This window comes from Lontra canadensis, unplaced genomic scaffold (assembly GCF_010015895.1).
Source record: "Lontra canadensis isolate GAN:19392208 unplaced genomic scaffold, GSC_riverotter_1.0 scaffold89, whole genome shotgun sequence".
In the NCBI taxonomy this organism is placed as follows: Eukaryota; Metazoa; Chordata; class Mammalia; order Carnivora; family Mustelidae; genus Lontra; species Lontra canadensis.
The window spans coordinates 1,530,081-1,551,834 of record NW_022631083.1 but is presented as its reverse complement, the minus strand read 5'-3'; the positions used below and the strand labels follow the sequence as shown (position 1 = coordinate 1,551,834).

The window sequence follows — 21,754 nt, the reverse complement described above, 5'->3', positions numbered from 1 at the left end:
CCCGCCTCCTCCCGCGCTCCGCTCCGCCCCTTGCGCCCCTCCGCTCCGCCCGCGGCCGCGCGCAGCGCCCGCCTCCCGGCTCCGCCCGCAGCCGCCCGGCGCGCGCCCTGCCCTGACGTCACCGGCCGCAGCCGCTCCCCGCCCCCGCCTCTCGTGGACGAGCGCTCGCCGCGTCCCGCCCCCGCTCCCCCCGCTCCCCGCTCCCCGCGCCTCCGGGGCCAGCCTCGGAGCGCGCGCGCCCGCGCCTACGACCTGCACCGCGCGCGGGACCTCCAGGAAGAGTGCACGTTACTCCCGCGCGGGAGTGTTCGCTCTTCTCCGTGCCCCTTGGCACCTGCGGGACTGCAGGAGAAGCTGCTTAAATAGCCTGCCTTTGCTTTCTGCACCCTCACACTATGTGCGTCCACCCTTCTCACTTCTTCGCCCTGCTCACTCTTCCCAAACTTTGTCTCACCCATCCTGTCTCGGCTCCATTTCCAAGCCCTGCTTGGCCAATGCATCACTTTAATGCGAAGTTGCTCCTTTTGCTTCCTAAATTCGCGTTCTGACCTTTCCCCATTCTTGCCTTCCTCTTAATACTTCCTCATGCCACCACTTCCATTGGTTCCTGTCGCTGATACCAAGGCCTGTCCACTGCTTTCTGTTCACTCTCACATCACTCTGCGGGTGTAACCACGCCCTTCCTCCCAAACAATGCGTTAAGTTACAGGTTAGTTAATACCATCCTCGTGCTTTTCTTAACTGCTATTTTACTTAGTTTAGGACATTTTGCTTTGTTTTGAACATTACATATATGTTTAGTAATTGTTTAATAATTTTTTTGACTTTTTAAATTAATACACAGTAAAATTGACCTTTTGAGGAGGGAGGGGTTTAAACACTTGTTTGGATTCTTGTAGCCACCAACACAATTAGGATACATCTCCCAAAGAATTCTGTCTTGTCCTTTTATAGCCAAACCCTCCCCAAACTCGAATACACAGACATTGGCCATAGTTTTGCCTTTTTGAGAATGTTATGTATATGAAATTATGCCATACGCAGCTTTTTGAGGCTGACTTTATTCATTCCCCATTATGCCTTTGACATTCATCCATGTTGTTGTGTGTATCAATGGTTCTTTTTATTGTTGGATGCTATGCCATTCTTTGTACCACATTTTGTTTGTTCAACCACTGAAGGATATTTGGGAGATGTCCAGTTTTTGGCGATTGTGAATAGATATTCTTCAAACAGTTGCATGTAGAATGTTGTATGCACAAAAGTTCTCAAATTAGTTGGGTAAATACCTTGGAGTATCAATGGAAAAACTCATTTAACATTAGAGGAATCCTACAGTTTTCCAGAGTGTGTACACCATTTTCATAAACACTATGTAGCAATGTAGAGTCTCACCTTCCTGCATCCTTGATATGATAAAATATATTTGATATATATGTGTATAATTTATACATATATATGTATATACATGAATATATGACATTTTTATAGTTGTGGAGTCATATGTCATTGTCATTTTAATTTTCAATCTCCTTATAAAAATGATGTTGAACATCCTCTCATATGCTTATCTGCTAGCTGTGTATCTTCTTTGATGAGGAATCTGTTCACATCCTTTGCTGATTCTTAATTTAGGTTTTTAAATGTTCTTATTTTTGAGTTTTAAGAGTTCTTTGTGTATTTGGATAAAAGCACTTTATAGGATATGTGTGTTTTGCAAATATTTTCTGCCAGCGTGGGGCTTGTTTTTCATTCTCTAAATAGTGTCTTTTGCAGAGCAGAAGTTTTTAATTTTAATAAAAGTCTAACTTAGCATTTTTTTTCTTCCAAGAATCATACTTTTGGTATTATATCAAGAAAATCACCAAATCCGAAGTCACATAGATTTAAGTATGTTTTCTTCTTCACATTTTATAGTTTTACATTTTACATTTAGGTGTATGATCCATTTATACTTAATTTTTGTGAGGGTATAAGATCTATCTCAAGATTCTTTGTTTTGGTGGGTTGCTTTTTTTGTTGTTGCTTTTTTTTTTTTTGCTTATTTTGTTTTCTTTTGTTTTTTTGGGTTTGGATGTTCAGTTGCTTCAGCATCATTTCTTTCCCCACTGAATTACCTTTGCTGCTTTGTCAGAAATCAGCTGACTACCGCTATGTTGGTATATTCTGTTGCATTGATTCATATGTTTATTATTTGACCAATAATATCAGACTGTCTTGATCACTGTAGTTTTATAGTAAGTCTTGAAGTTGGGTAGTGTCATTCTTCTGTATTATGTTGGTTCTTGTAGCTCTTTTTGCTTTTTCATATAAACTTTAATTTTTTATTGAAATCCAATTTAATATATACTGTGTTATTAGTTTCAGAGGTAGACTTCAGTGATTCATCAGTTGCATACAATTCCCATTACTTCAAGTACGCTCTTTAATGTCCATCACCCAGTTACCCCATCCCCCTTTCATATAAACTTTAGAATTAATTTGTAGATCTCTACAAAATAGCTTGTTCAGATTATAATTGAGATTCCATTGATCTATGGATCAAGTTTGGAAGAATTTATGTCTTAACAAGATTTTGTCCTCCAATCCATGGATATAAAATATCTATCCATTCATTTAGATCTTCTTTTAATTTTTCAGTAATGTATTATGGTTTTCTGTATAAAAGTTCTATGAATATTTTGAGTTACATGTAAATATTTTTGGAGTTATTGTAAATGAAATTTTTTCTTAATTTCTAATTTCAATTATTTATTGCTGGAATATAGGAAAGCAGTTGATTCTTTATACTGACCTTGAATATCTTGCAACCATGCTATACTTGTCCCAGGAATATTTTTGAAGATTCTTTGGGATTTTCTACATAGAATATTGTCTTCTACTAATAGAGACAGTTTTATTTCTTCCTTCTCAATCTGTATAGATTTTATTGTCTTTTTTTGTCCTCTTGAACTAGTCAGGACTTCCAGTATAATGTGGAATAAGAGTGATAAAAGAGAATATCCTTGCCTGGTGCCTGATTTTAGGGCGGAACATCCAGTTTCTCACCATTAAGTATGATGTTAACTATAGGGTTTTTGGTGCATATTCTTTATCAAATCGAGGAAGTTTCTGTTTCTAGTTTGCTGAAAGCTTTTTTTTTTAAAATGAATTGGTGTTGAATATTGTTAAATGCTTTTTCTGCATCTATTGATATGATCACATGATAATTCTTATTTAGCTTATTGATGTGATGAATTTGATGTCTGAATGTTGAGTCGGTCTTGCATAAGCATGTTAAATCCTACTTGGTTGGGGTATGTAATTGTTTTTATACAGTGCTGGATTCATTTACTTATTTGAGAGCGAGAGTGAGAGACAGCATGGGCAGGGGGAGGGCAAAGGTAAAGAGAAAAACATACTCCCTACTGAGCAGGGATTCCCCATGCAGGACTTGATCCCAGGACCCCGGGATCATGACCAGAGCTGAAGGCTGACGCTTAACAGAAAGAGCCACCCAGGCACCCTGCAATGCTAGATTCAATTTGCTGTTTTGTTAGTCAAGATTTTTTATGTCTATGTTTATGATAGATATTGGTTCGTAGTATTCCTTTCTTGTAAAATCTATATCTTGTTTTGATATTATGGTAATGCTGGACTCATAGGATGAGTTAGGAAGTGCTCCTTCTGTTTTTACCTTCTGGAAGAGATTGTAAAAAATTAGTATAATTTCTTTAAATTTAAACCTTTGGTAAAATTCACTATTGAAACCATCTAGGTCAGTGATTATTTTGGAAAGCTATTAATTGTTGATTCAATTTCTTTATAAATACACACTCATTTAGTTTATCTACTTGTTTTTGCATATATTTTGATAGTTGTCTTTAAAGGAATTGATTCGTTTCTTCAAAACATTCACATTTGTGGGTATAAAGTTGTTGATTGTCATCTTTATTTTTTTTAATGTTCATGAAGTCAGGAGGGATGAAATCTCTTTCATTTCTGATATTGTTACACTGTGCCCTGTATCTTTTTTTCTTGGTAAGCCTTGGTAATCTTTTTTTTCTTGTAAGTTTTACAAATTCGAGTGATCTGTGCAAAGAACCAGCATTGGCTTCTTTCTCTTTTAATTTTCTCTATTGTTTTTCTGTTTTTCATATTTTTTTTAAAGATTTTATTTATTTACTTGACAGACGAAGATCACAAGTAGGCAGAGAAGCAGGCAGAGAGAGGAGGAAGCAGGCTCCCCACTGAGCAGAGAGCCCGACGGGGGCTCGATCCCAGGACCCTGAGACCATGACCTGAGCCGAAGGCAGAGGCTTTAACCCACTGAGCCACCCAGGTGCCACTGTTTTTCATTTTTTAAATAACCCCCTCACCCCTACCCAGTAACCATCATTTCTTCTCTATAGTTGAATGTCTGCTTCTAGGTTTGCCTCTCTTTTTTTCCCAAGTTTTTATTTAAATTCCTGATAGTGTAATAATAGTTCCAGGTGCAGAATTTAGTGATTCTTGCACATGTAACACCTGTGCTCATCCCAACAAGCGACCTCCTTAATACCCATCACCTATTTAACCCATACCCCACCCACTTCCCCTCCAGTAACCATCAATTTGTTCTCTACAGTGAAGAGTTTGTTTCTTGGTTTTCCTCTCTTTTTTCTCCCTGTATGTTCATTTGTTTTGTTTCTTAAAGTCCACAAATGAGTGAAATCATATGGTATTGGTCTTTCTCTGACCGACTTAACTTTGCTTAGCATAATACTCTCTAGCTCCATCCATGTTGTTGCAAATGGTGAGCTTTCATTCTTTTTGATGGCTTAGTTATATTCTTCACATCATACATGAAAATGAATTCAAAGTGGATTAAAGACCAAAATGTGAGGCAGGAAACCATTAAAATCCTAGAAGAGGACACAGGAAGTAACCTCTTTCACATTAGCCACAACAACTTCTTATTAGATATTTGTCCTGAGGCAAGGGAAACAAAAGCAAAAATAAACTATTGGGACTTCATAAAAAATAAAAAGCTTCTGTATAGTGAAGAAAACAATTAACAAAACTAAAAAGCAGCTTACAGAATGGGAGAAGATATTTGCAAATGGCATATCTGATAAAGGATTAGCATCTAAAATCTATAAAGAACTTATAGAACAACACCCAAAAAACAAATATTCCAGTTAAAAAATGGGCAGAAGACATAAGTAGGCATTTTCTCAAAGAAGACATACAGATGGCCAACAGATATGTGAAAACATGCTCAACATCACTCATCTTCAGGTAAATACAAATCAAAACTACAATGAGATATCACCTCACGCCTGTCAGAATGGCTAAAATTAACAACACAGGTTTCCAAGGATGAGGAGAAAGGGGAATCCTCTTGCACAATTGGTAGGAATGCAAACTGGTGTAGCCACTGAGAAATAGTATGGGCATTCCTTAAAAAGTTAAAAATAGAACTACTCGAGATACAACAATTGTCATCCTAGGTATTACCCAAAGGATACAAAAATACTAATTTAAAAGAGTACATACACCCTGATGTTTATAGCACCATTATGAACATATCCAAATTATGGAAAGGGCCCACATACCCATTGACTGATGAATGGATAAAGAAAATGTGGTCTATATACACAATGGAAGATGGTGTTCTCCTCCTCTTTTATGATGACTTGTAAATTTTTATTGGGTAACGAGAACTGAGATAAATTGTCCACTACAATGAGGATTGATGTTAATATGGGTAGGATTGATGCTCTGTTTTTACAACTGTGGTTGTAGGTTACCAGAGGCTTCAAATTCTTCTGTTGTCCTTGTTTGTTGTCTTCTCTCTTAACTTTGAGCTTCCCTAAGGACTCCTCCTCAAAGAATCTGTGTTGTGCAGCTCTTTTATCTGTTACCCACTGTTAGTATCCTTGAACCCTGTCAGCATAGTGGTAAGGTATGGGTGAAGGAAAGTGTTTCATAATCTTCCAATTATATTGAGTCTTTTAGCACACATGTTTCTCTGCCCTGTGACCTTGACAGGTGTTTCTTCTTCTATTGATTCCTCTTCCCTCATGCCTTAGGTAAGACAGGCAGGCTACAGGGGGTGGATTGAGAGGACTTTCCTTTTTTATGGTAGTGGAACAGGGCTCCAATAAAAGCTTTCCCCCTGGAAAGCATGCTTCTTTTATGGAAAAGTCTCTGGTATATTTCAGAAGGATTAGTCTTTCTCTCCCTGTGAATGCCAAAAGGGAATCTTCTTTGGACCTGCATTGTGAGAACCTGGCAAGGATTCTAGAGGTAATGTACATTAAAGTGGGGAGTCCTCCTAAGATTGGGCCCCCAGGAGTTTCTCACTTTCAAACTGGTCCACACTCAGCCTCTTGTAATTTGTCAAAATTATCGTTTAGGCGTTCTACCAGTGTTTGACTTCAGTAGCTTCTCCAGGTAAGCAGATCTCAGTGTGACTTTCTAGATTCACCTGTCTTCTCAGATTTCCAGGTGGTAGTTTTTCCTGCAACACCAATTTTATGAGGGGTCCAGGAAAAGTCACTGCGTTTCCATTTGTCCAGTTCTTACTGTAGAGACAACAATGATTTGCAAGTTCTTTACAGACTAGACCCCAAACCATATGTCTCTCTATCATTATGGTTGTAACATGTATTCCCTAATGGTTAATGATGGTGAGCCTCTTTTTATGTGCTTATTTGCCATCTTTCTATTCTTTTTGGTGAATTTTCTGTTCAAGCCTTGAATTCATTTTTATGGTATTATTTTACTTCTGTTAAGTTTTGAGGGTTCTTTATAAATTCTGGATACAAGTCCTTTATCAAATATATGATTTGTAAATATTTTCTTCCATTCTTTAGCTTATCTATCCATTCTATTAAGAAGTTTTCTTTTTCATAAAACAAACATTTTCCATTTTGATGAAGTCTGATTTAGGATTTTTTATTTTATTTTATGGCTCAGATTTTTGGTGAGATACCTAAGTACTCTTTGTCTAACTCTGTGTAACAAATATCCTCTATGTTTTCTTCAAAAAGTTTTATAGATTTGCTTTTTACATTTATATATCATCTATTTTTCATTAATTTTTTATAATAGGTGTGAAGATTTGGTCCAGGTATGTTTTTTTTCTGTGTAGATACCTAATTTTTCAACAACATTTGTTGAAGACTCCTGTCTTCATTGAATGACCTTTGTACCTTTGTCAAAAATCAATTGTGTGGATTAATTTATGTATTTTATGTTGCATTGATTTATATATCCCTTCACCTTCTTTGATTACTGTAGTTCTATATTAATTTTAAAAATCAAATGCTGTGAATCCTATGACTTTGTTCTTCTTTTCAAAAGTATTTGGCTTTACTACTTCCTTTGCTTTTTTTTTTTTTAAAGACTTCACTTATTTATGAGAGAGAGAGAGAAAGTGCAAGAGAGAGCACAAGAAGTGGGGAGAGGGAGAAGCAGGCTCCCTGCTGAAGGAGGAACCAGACATTGGCAGGGACCTCGATGAAGTGCACAATCCCTGGACCCTTGGTCCAGCTCCCTGCCAAAGGTAGACGCTTAACTGACTAAGCCACCCAGGTGCCCTGTTCCTTTGCCTTTCTATATAACTTTCAGAATCAAGCTTATCTGTATCTACAAAAACACTCAATGAGGTTTTGATTGGAATGGAGTTAAATTTGTAGATCAGTCTGGGGAGAACTGATATGCTATATGTATGTACATAATAAGTCTATTTATTTCTTCTTTGATTTCTTTCATCAATGTTTGGTAATATCAAGGTCCTTCACATGGTTTGGTAAACTTATTTGTAAGTATTTCAAAATAATTTTTTAAAGGTATTGTGAATTTTCAAAAGTTCCCATTTCCATTGTTTATTGCTATTATTCAGAAATATGATTGACTTTTGTGTGTTGACTTTACATCCTACAGCCTTATTATTTCTTGGTTTTTTTTTTTTATAAATTCAATTGGATTTTATGTATGGATAATATTATGTTCTGTTAGTAGGAACAGTTTTCTTCTTCTTTTCCCATCCATATGCCATTTATTTTTTTTCCTCACAAATTGTACTAGCAAGAACTTCTAGTAGGAAAATGAATAAAAAAGATAAATGTGGGCATCCTCGCCTTATTTTTGATCTTTGGACCAAAAAAATAACATAAAAAATAAATCTATCAACATTAAGTGTGATGTTAGCTGAAGGCTTTTTGTTGATGCCCTTGGCAGGTGTTGTTGGTGGTGGTGGGGTCACTTTTAGTCTTAGTTTGCTGACTGTTTGTGTTATGAGTGCATATCAAATTTTGACAGATGTTTCTTTTGAGTCGATTTAGAGGGTCATGTAGTTTTCTTCACTAGTCTGTTAATATGGTGGATTATGTTTCTGTTTTTTGGAATATTGAACCAACCTTGCATTCCTAGGATATATCCAGCTTTGTCATCGTGGCTTTTTTTTTCTTTTTTATGGTTTGTTGTAATCAATTTGTCAGTACTTTGTTGAGAAATTCTGCATCTATCTTCATAAGGATATTGGTTCATTGTTCTCTTGTACTATCTTTGACTTCGCTTTGGGATCAGGGTAATAGTTATCTCATAAAAAATATACTTTCTGGAAGTAACTGTGTGGAATTTATACTGTTTCTTCTTTGAATACTTTGTAGTTTCACCACTAAAACTGTGTGCACATGGAGGGTTTTTTTGTTTTTAAAGAAAAATTCAGAGTTTTATTATAGATAGATATGGAACTATTCAGGAATTCATATACAACTTTATGAATTTACTCTCTTGCTCTCCCTTCTCTTCAGTCTTCTTCACTCTGTCCAACTTTCTGGGGTCTTCCAGCTGTAAAACTAGGACTCTAACCTCCACGTTCTGCCACACACTTCTCAATAACTACATCTCCATTCAGGGCTAAGTTGCAGGAGTATAGCAAAAGAAAAAAAAGCAACAGAGACATTCTTCACACTCTTGAGAACATACCTCTTCTAGTCAGAGAGAAGGGTCATCTATATCAGCATTTTAAGTGCCTGCCTGGCTTCAATTGCGTCTGCTGCCACCATCACCATGATGCAGTATTGCTTGAGGGTTGGGGTAGGAAAGAGAGGCCAAAAGAATTGTAAAATTACCCCCAATTCAAAGAAATAGAAATAAAACATTTCATGTGAGTGAAAATCCTAGAGGGTGAGGAAACAAGACATATCCTCTCCCATCCTCAATGTGCTGGAAGGGACAGAGATGCGACCCTGCACTGTAGTCATCCTCAGAACAGGAGAGGTCATATATAGATGCCACTGACAGGTGTGTCTTTGACCCTTTGACCCTGGGTCCCCAATAAAAACTACCAGCTGAGCAGAGGAGACTGGGAAGAAGTCAGCAGCATAGATTTCGATTTTCCCTGAATTCCCTGATAAAAACAGAGCACCTAAGATAATAAGCTGAAAACACTTGAACAACATGTGCAACCAAGTTAGGAGATAAAATAATCTCACAAATACCAGTGTTGGAAAGGGTGGGGACAAACCATCAAGAGATAATACCCCAGTGCAGTTTTAAGAACTATGAGGAATTGAAAGAAAGATAAAGGTGGCCTAAAGTTTAAGGTAATTCTTTCTATTTCTTTTTGTACTAAATATGTTTATCAGGTATGTCTTTTTAAAACAGTCTTATTGAGATATGATTGACCTAAGATAAACTGAACACACTCAAAGAGTACAATTTGACCAGTTTTGACATATGCATATAGTAAAAAAATCATCACCATGACCAAGATGATTAATATTTCCATCACCCCCAATTTCCTTGTGGTTCTTTATAGTTCCTTCCTCGTGTCCTCCCTGTTCTTCCCTCTTCTCTCCCAGGAAACCACTGGTCTGCTTTCTGGTGTTGACATTGAAAAAAATTATCTTTTTTGTCTTCATTGAATTTGTTTTTCTCCTTTAATATGTAATAGTTTTCCTAATGTTAACCCATGCATTGTTAGATCTCTTTTACTAATGTTTTGTTTAGGATAATGACATCTACGTGCATGAGTAAGATTGGCTTATAATATTTCTCTCTTATTATCTCCCTGTTTTTAGTATCAAAGTTATACTAAATCCATAAAATTAGTTGGAAGATATCAGGATTGGCTGGGTTGTATGGCATAACCAAGGAGGCTAAACATCTCAAGAGGTTTAATGCAACTGTCAATTTCTAGTTCTTGCTATATCTCAGGGCATCTGTGCTCATCCTCTCTGTCTTTCTGTATGCTGCCCTGTGCCCAAAGAAGCCCATCTGTATCAAAGGGCTTGCTTACTCTCAAGCTTCTTATTGGGTTTGGCCAACAAGGAGAACTGGTGAGAGAGGAGAGGGAGAAGATCAAGTGAGGATGTTCCCTATCTGTGGCATTGCCACAAGTTGACAAACTAGCATAATCTAGCCTGATTTCAAAGATGGTAAAACTTGCACTCCATCAAGTACCTGCAATAAGGCTATTTATATAACATTCATGTCTACTCCAAGAAGTGTAGACTTTATATATTTGAAACAATCTGAACAAAATGAAAATTATTTACTACTTATTTAGCATAATGTGCTATTAAGCCATCTGGGGGTTCATTTTTTTGTTACTGATCATTTAATTTTTATAGGTACACTTTATATACAGTGTAAATACTGTGCTGGTTCATACATATATGTTTCGGTGCATTTTGCCAAATGTATAAACCCATTCAACCCACATCCCTATTAAGAAATAAAACATTTTTATTGTCCTGGAAAATCTTTTTTCTAATTAAAGATTTTATTTTGCCCATCCTAGGTCTTTTGGATTTCTTTATAATTTGAGAATCTATTTGTTAATTTCTACAAAAATACTGCTAGGATTTTTATTGGAGTTGCCTTTAATTCTACAGATTACTTTGAAGGAAAAAATGCCACCTTAAATATATTGAATCTTCCAACCTATTAATATGATATATAATGTATTTATTAAGGTTTTCTTTACTTTCTTTAAAAAATGTAATATAGCTTTCAGCATATATATCTTATACATATTTTTAAAAAATTATCCATTAGTATTTATAACTATCCCTAACTACTATAAGTGGTATGTAAACATTAATTTTTCAATTGAATGTTGTTAGTATTTTTTTTAAGATTTTATTTATTTATTTGACAGACAGAGATCACAAGTAGGCAGAGAGGCAGGCAGAGAGAGGGGAGGAAGCAGGCTCCCTGCTGAGCAGAAAGCCTGACATGGGAGTGGGGGTGGCTAGTCTATCCCAGGACCCTGAGATCATGACCTGAGACAAAGGCAGAGGCTTTAACCCACTAAGCCACCCAGGTGCCCCTGAATGTTGTTAGTATTAAGAGTACATTTGATTTTGTATAATGACTTTGTGTACTGAAACCTTGCTAAATTCACTTATTAGTGTTTTGTTTTTTTTTTTCCTTCTTCTTGTCATGGATTCCTTAGGGTTTTCTACAAAGGTTATTGTGTCATCTGTGGGTAAAGGCAATTTTATTTTTTTATTTCCATTATTTCTTTTTTTTTTTTTTTGTCTGAATACATTGGCTTGGAAATTCAGTATTATACCGAATTAAAGTGTTAAACATATGTTTTGCTTTGTTCTAGCTCCTGTGATGCCATATCCAGTTTACTCATCCTTCCCTTCCTTCTGACAACCACTGGTTTGTTCTCTATATTTATGTGGAGGTTCCTAAAAAAATTAGAAATACCATCTAATCCTATAATTCCAGACATTATATTTCTTGTTATGCATTTTTTTTTTACCTTGCAAAGAGTTTCATCTTAGTTGAATTTGTTTGCAAAAAAAAAAAAAAAAGTTGATAATATTACCTTATTGTCTCATTTATGTCTGTAGGATCTGTAGGGATGTCTCTTTCCTTACTGATATTAGTAATTTTTGTTTTTCACTTTTTTTGTCTTGATCTATCTCACGGGGGTTATAATTTTTAAAATCTTTTCATAGAGCTAGCTTTTTCCATTGACCATTTTATGTTTCATAGATTTCTGCCCTTATCAGTATTATTCCTTTCCTTCCACCTAATTTAGATTTTATTTATTTTTTTGTAACTTAAAAAGCACTTTATATAGTATTTAAACTGATTAATATTATTCTAGGTACATACTTGGCCGCAATCCCTGCATTTGGATATGTTGTGCTTTCGTTATCATTCATTTTTACTTATGAGTTCATTTTTAACACATGAATTACTATAGTTCCCATACACTACAAACTCAGCCTTCTCTATTATTAATGTCTTATATTAATGAAGCATTTCCTATAAATAAACAGATATTGGTGTACTATTTTTAGTTGAAGTCCATAGTTTATTTATTTATTCTTAGTTCTAGGATCCCCTGGGATCACAGGATACCACATTATATTAAATTTTCAGGTCTCCTTAAGTTTCTCTTGCTTGTGATAGTTTCTAAGACTTTCTTTGTTTTTCATGACTTTGACTGTTTTGAGTACCAAGTATTTTATAGCATGATTCGCTATTGCAACTTGTCTGTTTTTATTTTTCCTCCCAAATAGAATGGGGTTATGGGTTTTTGAAAGAAAAAGCACAGAGATTAAGTACCATTCTCATTATATCTTATCAAGGGTACATAATGTCAACATGGTTTATCACTGTTAATGTTGACCTTGATCACCAGGCTGAAGTAGCATTTGTCAGGTTTCTCTACTAAAAGTTACTGTTTTTTTTTTCCTCTCTTCATACTGTACTTTTTAGAAGAAATTTACTTTGTACCTTCTACACATAAGGAGTGGAGAGCCATATTGCACTTCTGTGATGGTAGAGCATCTACATAAATTATTTGGAATTCTTCTACATAGAGTATTTTTCTCTTTTCTTCCAATAATTAATTCATTTAAGTCTGTGTGGACACATGGACGCATTTCTTATGTTTGGCTATGATCCAGAATTGTTTTGTTTCTCTAATTGCTCCACTTTGGCCATTGGGAGCTCTTTGTGTTACTTTTATGAATAGAATTTTGTTTTCTTATTGAGGAATAATTGAAGTATATTAAAGTACATGTACTTGAAATGAAACTGAAGTATGCTAACATACATGTACTTACAGTCAGTTTTTTGTTTTTTTTTTTAAGATTTTATTTATTTATTTGACAGGGAGAGAGAGCACAAGCAGGGAGGAGCATCAGGAGGGAAAGGGAGAAGCAGGCTCCCCACTGAGCAGGGATCCCAGTGTGGGGCTCCATCCCAGGATTCTGGAATCATGATCTGAGCTGAAGGCAGACACTCAACTGACTGAGCCACCCAGGCACCCCTTACAGTCAGTTTTGACATAAATAACATATACCTATGAAACCACTATCACAAATAAAATAAAAAATTTTTTATTACCCTCAAAATTTTCTCTCCATCACTATCCCCATGCAACCACTAATTTCATTCAGTCACTGCATATCAGTTTACATTTTCTTGAATTTATATATACATTTACAATTTTTGTTTTACCTTGCTTTTTCACTCATCATAATTATTTTGACTGTCACTTGTGTTGCATGAGTTACTGAATAATATTCCACTGTATAGATATTCCACAAATTATTATCCATTCACTTGTTAAAGGGCATTTGAGTTATTTCCAGTATTTGGTTATTACAGATAAAAATATGGTATACATTTATCTATAGATCTTTGTGTGAACATATGATTTTATCCCTCTTGGATAAATAACCATAAGTAGAATTTTGGCTCATATGGTAGCTGTATGTTTAAATTTTTAGGAAATCATAAAATTGTTTTCCAAAGGAGCTGTATCATTTTATATTCCCACCAGCACATGAATATCTCAATTTATTCATATTCTCATAACACTGATAAAGTCAGTATTTTTTTAATTTTAACTTTTTTGTTATAACATTTAGTGATTCTAATGCTAATGGAATGTTATCTTATTTAGTGGCTTTAACTTATGTTTCTCTGAAAAAATAATATAATTGGCATATTTTTATGTAATTATTGGCTATTTATTTTTTTATTTGTGAAGTACCTATTCAGATATTTTCCTTACATTATTATTAGTTTGTTTTTGTTATTGTTTTGTAAGAACTCTTTCTGTCTTCTGAATATCAGTCCTTTGCCTGATACATTTTTGCAAATATTTTCTTTCCGCTTATGGCTTGCCTTTTAGTTTTCCTAATAATTTTCTTTGCTCTTTAGAGAGCAAAATTTTTTTGTTTTGGTTAAGTTCTATTTACTTGTGCATGTATATATGAATTTCTGTTTTACAATTTGACATTTGAGTTGCATCTAAGAAAACTTTCCCTACCCCAACACCACATAGACTTTCTGTTTCCTTCTAGAAGTTTTATAGCTTTCGATTTTATTTTAGGTGTGTAATCCATTTGAAGTTCATTTTTTTTATGGTGTGAGATAATGGTTGACGTTTATTTTATTGCTAATGGTTTTCCAATTGTTCTAACATCCTTTATTCAAAATATTTTTTTCCACATTTAATTGTCTTGGAACCAGTGTCAGAACTCAGATCTGCTTATACACATAGCTATAGACTGTGTTCCATTTATCTACTTGTCTATCTTGATGCCAAAGCCACATTGCCTTGATTAGTGTATTATATGAAGTCTCGAAGTCAGGTAGAATAAGGCTTCCAAATTATTTTCTTGTTTAGTCTTATAAAAGTCTATTGTGTTTTCATGTAAATTTTAATATTAACTTTTCAATTTCTTTAAAAAAAGTCTTTCTAGAATTTTGTTTGGAATTATGTTGAATCTATAGATCAATTTGGGGATATTTGATATCTTTCTTTTTCCCACTGTCTTTGATCAGGTCTTTATTCAAAATTAGCTGTCTAAATGATTTAACTTTTATGGAATAAATAAATTTAAGTTTTTAGGCAGCAGGATTCTTATCTTCCATGCTGTGTTTCTTTTCTGCAGCCTTCTTGTCAGCTGCTGGTTTCTTGGTAGTTACGACTTTTTTCCCTCCAAAGGTTTCTTCTTCTGCACACCAGTAGCCTTCTTTCCTTTCTTCCCTACCATGGGCTTCTCGCCTAGAACCCCCTTCTCATCTGATTTGGCATCTAAGTTTGCTGCTGCCTTATCCATCCAGAGTTTGTAATTCTTTGCCTGGTGAAGAATGTTGTTCTCATGCATGGTCTTTGCATATGGATTTAGCTTCAACATGATTCTTGGGTTCTTCTGTGGATTCTTCTTCAGGTCTCTGTCATGAATCTTCTTGCATGATGCTCAGAGGGCTCTTTGAATCTCTGGGCTTTTCAAGATTCTGCGAAGGTCTGTATTAAGCATCTTATACGTGGGAATGTTGTAGTTACTCTTTTTAAAAATTTTTTTTTAAAGATTTTATTTATTTATTTGACAGACAGAGATCACAAGCAGGCAAAGAGACAGGCAGAGAGGGAGGAGGAAGCAGGCTCCCCACTGAGAAGAGAGCCCAATGTGGGGCTTGATCCCAGGACCCTGAGATCATGACCTGAGCCAAAGGCAGAGGCTTTAACCCACTAAGCCACCCAGGCAACTGTTGTAGTTACTCTTGAGGGAGGCAGCCTTACACCAAGTGCCAACAGATTGTGTAACTTGCAGAAAGCTCTTTCAGTACAAATGCAGAAATGTCCCACAGGTCCACCAGGAGCAAATTTCAAAATGTTCAGTTTGCTTACATTAAGTAAAGTAATTCCCAGGACGTTTCTGAAGGCCTCGATGATACCGTTGTCTTCATTGTAGGTGATGTAGGGTCCACTGTGCTGCATACGATGATGGTTTCTTGTTTTGCCCTTGACAGCTCTCATTCACTGAGAAGCATAGACCTCTTTGATATCGTTCCTTTTTGATATCATAGACCTTTTTTATATCATCCCATTGATATCATAGACCTTTTTGATATAATTTAAGTTTCTTAAGAAGCAAAACAGACTCCTTGGTCTTCTTGCAACCTTCAGCTTTATCTTCAGCCATGAAAGGAAGTTCAGGAACTTCCTCAATATGGTGACCTTTAGACATGACTAGTGCTGGTAAGGCTGAGGCAGCCAGAGCAGAGCAGATAGCATATTGCTTCTGTGTTGTGTTCACTGTGCGTTGTTGATGGCGCCAGGTTTTGGCTGGTGCAAACATGCGGCCACCACAACACATATTTCCAAAAGCATCCTGGCCTTTTTAAAATTGTTATTATTTTCTTAATAAAATAGCTTTATTGAGGTATATTTAACACTTAAAAATATGAATACATTTAAAGTGCACAATAAAATATGTTTTAACATATGAATATACCTGTTAAACTATCACTATAATCAAGATTGTGAATGTATATGACATCCTCTCAAATTTTTTTCATGCTGCTTTATATCATTCAATCCTTCACCTCTCCAGTCTGCCTCTATCCCTAGTCAACCTTTGATAGCTGTCCCTATACACCAGTTTGTGCTTTGTAGAATGTAAATAAAATTCTCTTTCTCTTATTTGGCATAATTATTTTGAGATTCGTTTATGTTGTTGCATGTATCACTAGTTCATTCTTTTTTATTGCTAAGTAATATTCCATTGTATGAATATAATACATTCTGTGTATTCAATCATTGATGAGGATTTTGGATTTTATAGGTTTTGGCTTTTACAAATATAGCTGCTATAAAAATTCATTTGCATATTCTTATATGAATATATGCCTCAATTTCTCTTGGGTAAATAAATACCTAGGTGTGAAATGACTGGAATGCATGGTATTTTAATTAATTGATTTTCAGATGTTAAATCAACCATACACTGCTAGGATTAATCCAAACCGGTCACGCATTTGCTTTTTTTCACATGCTGATTCAATTTCTTTGTATTTTGTTCAGGGATTTTGTGTTAATAGTCATAAAAGCATTGCTCTGTAGTTTTCTTTTCTTGTAATATCTTCTCCTGGTTTTCATATCAGAGTAATTCTTGTCTCATGGAATGAATTGAGAAGTACTCCTTCCTCTTTGATTTTTATGTAAGAGTATGTAGTTTATGTAGAATTAATATTATTTCTTGCTTAAATTCCTTAGTGAAGATATTTGGGTCTGGTAGCATTTTTTTACTTGTTTCCTTTTTAAGGATGTTGAGTATAATTTTAATTTCTTTGATAGAGGACAATTCGTGCTATTAGTTTCTTCTTGAGTGAGGTTTCTAGTTTATATATTTCAAAAAGTTGTCCACTTCATCTAACTTGTCAAATTTATTGATATAAAATTATTAATTATAGTCTACATATTTCTTTGAACCTATAGAATCTGTCGTAATGTCACTTGAAGGTAGTAATCTGCATCTTCTTTCTTTCTGATCAGTCTGGCTAGGGGTTTATCAGTTTATTGGGTTTATCAGTTTATTGAGTTTCTAAAAGAATTGACTTTTGATTTCATCGATTTGTTTTTTTGGTTGGTTTTCTGTTACATTAATTTCTACTTTTAAATTCCATTTCTTCTGTATATATTCCATTATGTTTGCTCCTTTTTCTTTCTGGTGGACTCTGTGGTCATTGACCCGAGATCTTTTCTTTTTCTAACGTAATTAAAGTGGAAGCCCACAAATTTGCTGTGTTGTGTTTTCATTTGCATTTATACTTCCTAGTTTCCATTCTGGTTTTTTTTCTTTGACCTATGTGTTATTTATAAATGTGTAAATTAGTTTCCAATATTTAGAGATATTTTTCCCACCAGAGGTATTTCTATGACTGGTTTCTAGTTTAATTGTTTATGGCTAGAGAATGTACTTTGTTTGACTTAAATCCTTTTAATTTATTGAGACTTGTTTTAGAACCCAGAATATGTTCTACCTTGGTTAATATTGTTTCTGCAGCACATGAAAAAAAATATTCTGATGTTGGTTATTGGAATGTTTTATATGTCAATTAAGAAAAGTTGGTTAACTGTGTTATTAAAGTCTTCTGTGTTGTTACTGAGTTCCTGTTATTTGTTCTATTAATTCTTATTGTTAAATATTTTATTTTTAAGTAATCTCTACACCTAATGTGGGGCTTGAACTCATGACCCCAAGATTGAGAATCACATGTACTACCAACTGAGCCAGCTAGGTGTCCCTCTATTAATTCTTAAAAATTAATAAATATTAATAATTATTTAAATCTCTGACTATAACTATGGATTTGTCTATTTCTCCCTGCAGTTCGGTCAGTGTTTGCTTCAAGTATTTTGAATGGGTGGTTGCATACATATTTAGGATTTTCACGTCCTCTTTAACTGACCTCTTTATCGTTGTGAATTAAGCTTATTTTTGATAGCATTCTATCATCCAAAATTGACTATTTCTGATATTTGAGCAAATTTAGTACTGTTTCTATTATTTTTAATATGGTTTACAATTTTCTATCCTTTTTCTTTTAAATGATTTGTATCTTCATATGTAAAACATGGTTTCTCTGTTTCTCTCTCTCTCTCTTTCTTTCTTTCTTTTTTTTTTTTTGTAGACAGTGTATAGTTGGATCTTGAACATTTAATCTAATCTGCCAATCCCCAACTTTTAATCAAAGTGGTCAGACCCTTTAAAATTACTGTGATAATTGGCAAAATTAGCTTTAAATCTTGCTATTTTTTTTCTTTTATCTCTTTTGTACTTTGTTCCCCATTTTTCCTATTTCTTCTTAGGTAAAATGAGTGTTATTTATGATTACAATTTAACATCTGTTTACTTATTAGTTATAGCTCTTTGTGTTATTGTTTGGTGGTTGCTTTAGGATTTATAGAATGCATCTTTAACCTATCACAGTATATCTTCACGTGATCTTATAAAAATTTTAGTAGAACATAAGAACCGTACAAAGTATATTTTTTAGTTATCTTGGCCTTTGTGTTATTACAGTTATCCATATGATTTTATACATTTTATCAACTCCACAGTACATTACTATTACTGGTGTTTAAACAACTTTCTTTTAAATGTGTTTAAATAATAAGAAACAATCTTGTATATTTACCCAGTGTAGTTATCATTTCTGGTCTCTTCATTCAATGTGTAGATCCATATTTCTATCTTTCTTCTGCTTGTTGGATTTTCTTGTTTTGTGATAATGAATTATTTTGGCTTTGTATGTCTGAAAATATCTTTATTTTATCTTCATTTTTGAAATATATTTTCTCTGGATGTAGTAATCTAGGTTGACAGATTTTACTTTCAGTGCTTTAAAGATTTCCCCGTCTTATTGCTTTCCTTTTTTTTTTATTTTTTGTGTTTTTTTTAGATTTTTTGTTTTTTTTAATTTCTTTTCAGAGTACCAGAATTCATTGTTTATGCACCACACCCAGTGCTCCATGCAGTACGTGCCCTCCATAATACCTACCACCAAGCCCACACAACCTCCCACCCTTCACCCCTTCAAAACCCTCAGATTGTTTCTCAGAGTCCATAGTCTCTCATGGCTCATCTCCCCCTCCAATTTCTCCCAGCTCCCTTCTCCTCTCCATCTCCCCATGTCCTCCGTGTCATTCCTTATGCTCCACAAGTAAGTGAAACCGTATGATAATTGACTCTCTCTGCTTGACTTATTTCACTCAGCATAATCTCTTCCAGTCCCATCCATGTTGCTACGAAAGTTGGGTATTCATCCTTTCTGATGGAGGCATAATACTCCGTAGTGTATATGGACCACATCTTCCTTATCCATTTGTCTGTTGAAGGGCATCTTGGTTCTTTCCACAGTTTGGCGACCGTGGCCATTGCTGCTATAAACATTGGGGGACAGATGGCCCTTCTTTTCACTACATCTGTTTTTGTCTTTAATGAGAAATTTACCATCATCCTGATTTTTGCTTCTGTGTGTATGGCAAGTCTATTTTCATGTCTGTTTTTTATATTTTTCTCTTTATGATGGGTTTTGAGCAATTTGATTTTGATGTGCCTTGGTGTATTCTTTTTTCATATTGCCTGTGTTTGGAATTTAACATCGTTGATCTTTGGCTTTATAATTTTTATCAAATTTGAAATGTTTTTGGCTGTTATTTCCTCAGATACTTTTTTCTGCCCTTCCCCTCTATGAATACCAGTTACACACATATTAGACCACTCAAGGTTTTGTTCCACAGCTCACTGATGCTCTTTTCATTCATTGATTATTTTTTTCCTCCATGTGTTTGTTCTTGGATAGCTTCCATTGCTGTGTCTTCAGATTCACAAATCTGTTTTTCTGCAATGTTTAACATGCCCTTTGATTTAGGTAGTGTATTTCATTTTTTGTCTCAGGCTTATCATTTATGTTTTTAGAAGTTTTATTTGGGTTATATCTCTATTTAAATTTCTTGAACACCTGGAATACAGTAACAATGGAATGTTCTTTTCTATGTATCTTTCACAGATCATTTTCCTGCTTCTTTGCATGTCTAATTATTCTTAATTGTTGTCTGACATTGTGAATATTTTCCTGTTACATAATAGACTTTTCGTATTCCTATAAATATTCTTTTTTTTTCTCTAAGTAGGCTTCATGTCCAATATAGGACTTGAACTCATTACCCTGAGATCAAGAGTTGCACTCTACTGACTGAGCCAGCTAGATACCCCTAAAAATATTCTTGAGCTCAGTTTGCTGTTAGGTTACATGGAAACAGTTTGATCCTTTAAGGTTGTGCTTTAAGATTTGCTAGACAGGATCTAGTGTTCAATAAAGGGTTAATTATCACCCATAAATGAGGCAAGTCTGTTCTTAGGATTCTACCCAATACCCTATAAATTATCCACCAATATGGTTTGGGGGAAATATATGATTTTTGGCCCATGGGAATGCAGGCACTGTACTCTCTGATCCTTTTAGGAGGCCCTTTTTTTTAAAAAAAAGATTTTATTTACTTATTTGATAGACAGAGATCACAAGTAGGCAGAGAGGCAGGCAGAGAGAGAGGCAGAAGCAGGCTCCCTGATGAGCAGAGAGCCCGATGCGGGGGTCGATGCGGGGCTCGATGCGGGGCTCGATGCGGGGCTCAATCCCAGGACCCTGGGACCATGACCTGAGCCGAAAGCAGAGGCTTTAACCCACTGAGCCACCCAGGCGCCCCTTTAGGAGGCCTTTATACAACCTCTGGTAGTTTATTCACATGCATACCTTGATCATATTCTGCTGACCGCTCAAGGACTTTTTGTAGCTCTCTCCTTTCTGGTACTCTGCTGCATGTACTCTATGTGCCTTGCTCTGGAATCTCAGTTCTGTCTCCTCCATTCAGGCAATCTCCTGGACTCTGCCTGGGTTGTACCTCTCTGTGTTGTAATCTGGAAACTTGAGGCAATTGTAGGGGTTGCTCCTATCATTTCCCATCTCCCAGGGGTTACTATCCTTTGCTGTAAAGCCATGTTTCATTTATTTTACCTATTCTTTTAAAAGTTGTTCTTTCAAGCATGAAAGCATTTTGCTCTATTTTATCTGGAAACTTAAGTTAACTGTTTTTAAGTCATCCCTGCCCCATTGTGTGGACTCCTTTGTCATTGTGATCAGTCACTCCAGCTTTCCCTTTCCTGCTCGACCTCCTTCCTCAGCCCTTTCCTTGACTCCAGATCCTGGTTTAAGCATTTCTGCAGTGATAGGAATTTCAGTGTAACTCTGTAAAATCCTTGTTCTAGTTTACAACCTTAAGAAGTCCCTCATGTACTCCTGTTCATTATTACGAAAGGTATCTATTTATTTTTAATTAATTTTTTTTTCTAGATTATAAGGCGCAGAAGGAGATCACATATGAGGAAGTCTGTGTTAGAATACTGGCAGATGTGGTGAAGCATGGGGTGCATGCTCAGCCTCAGAT

At 35.3% G+C, this 21,754-nt stretch overlaps 1 pseudogene; it reads right to left on the bottom strand.

Annotated features, from left to right (window-relative positions):
- Window positions 1-14,865: 14,865 nt before the first annotated feature.
- LOC116854235 lies at window positions 14,866-21,177 on the bottom strand (annotated as a pseudogene).
- Window positions 21,178-21,754: the final 577 nt, after the last annotated feature.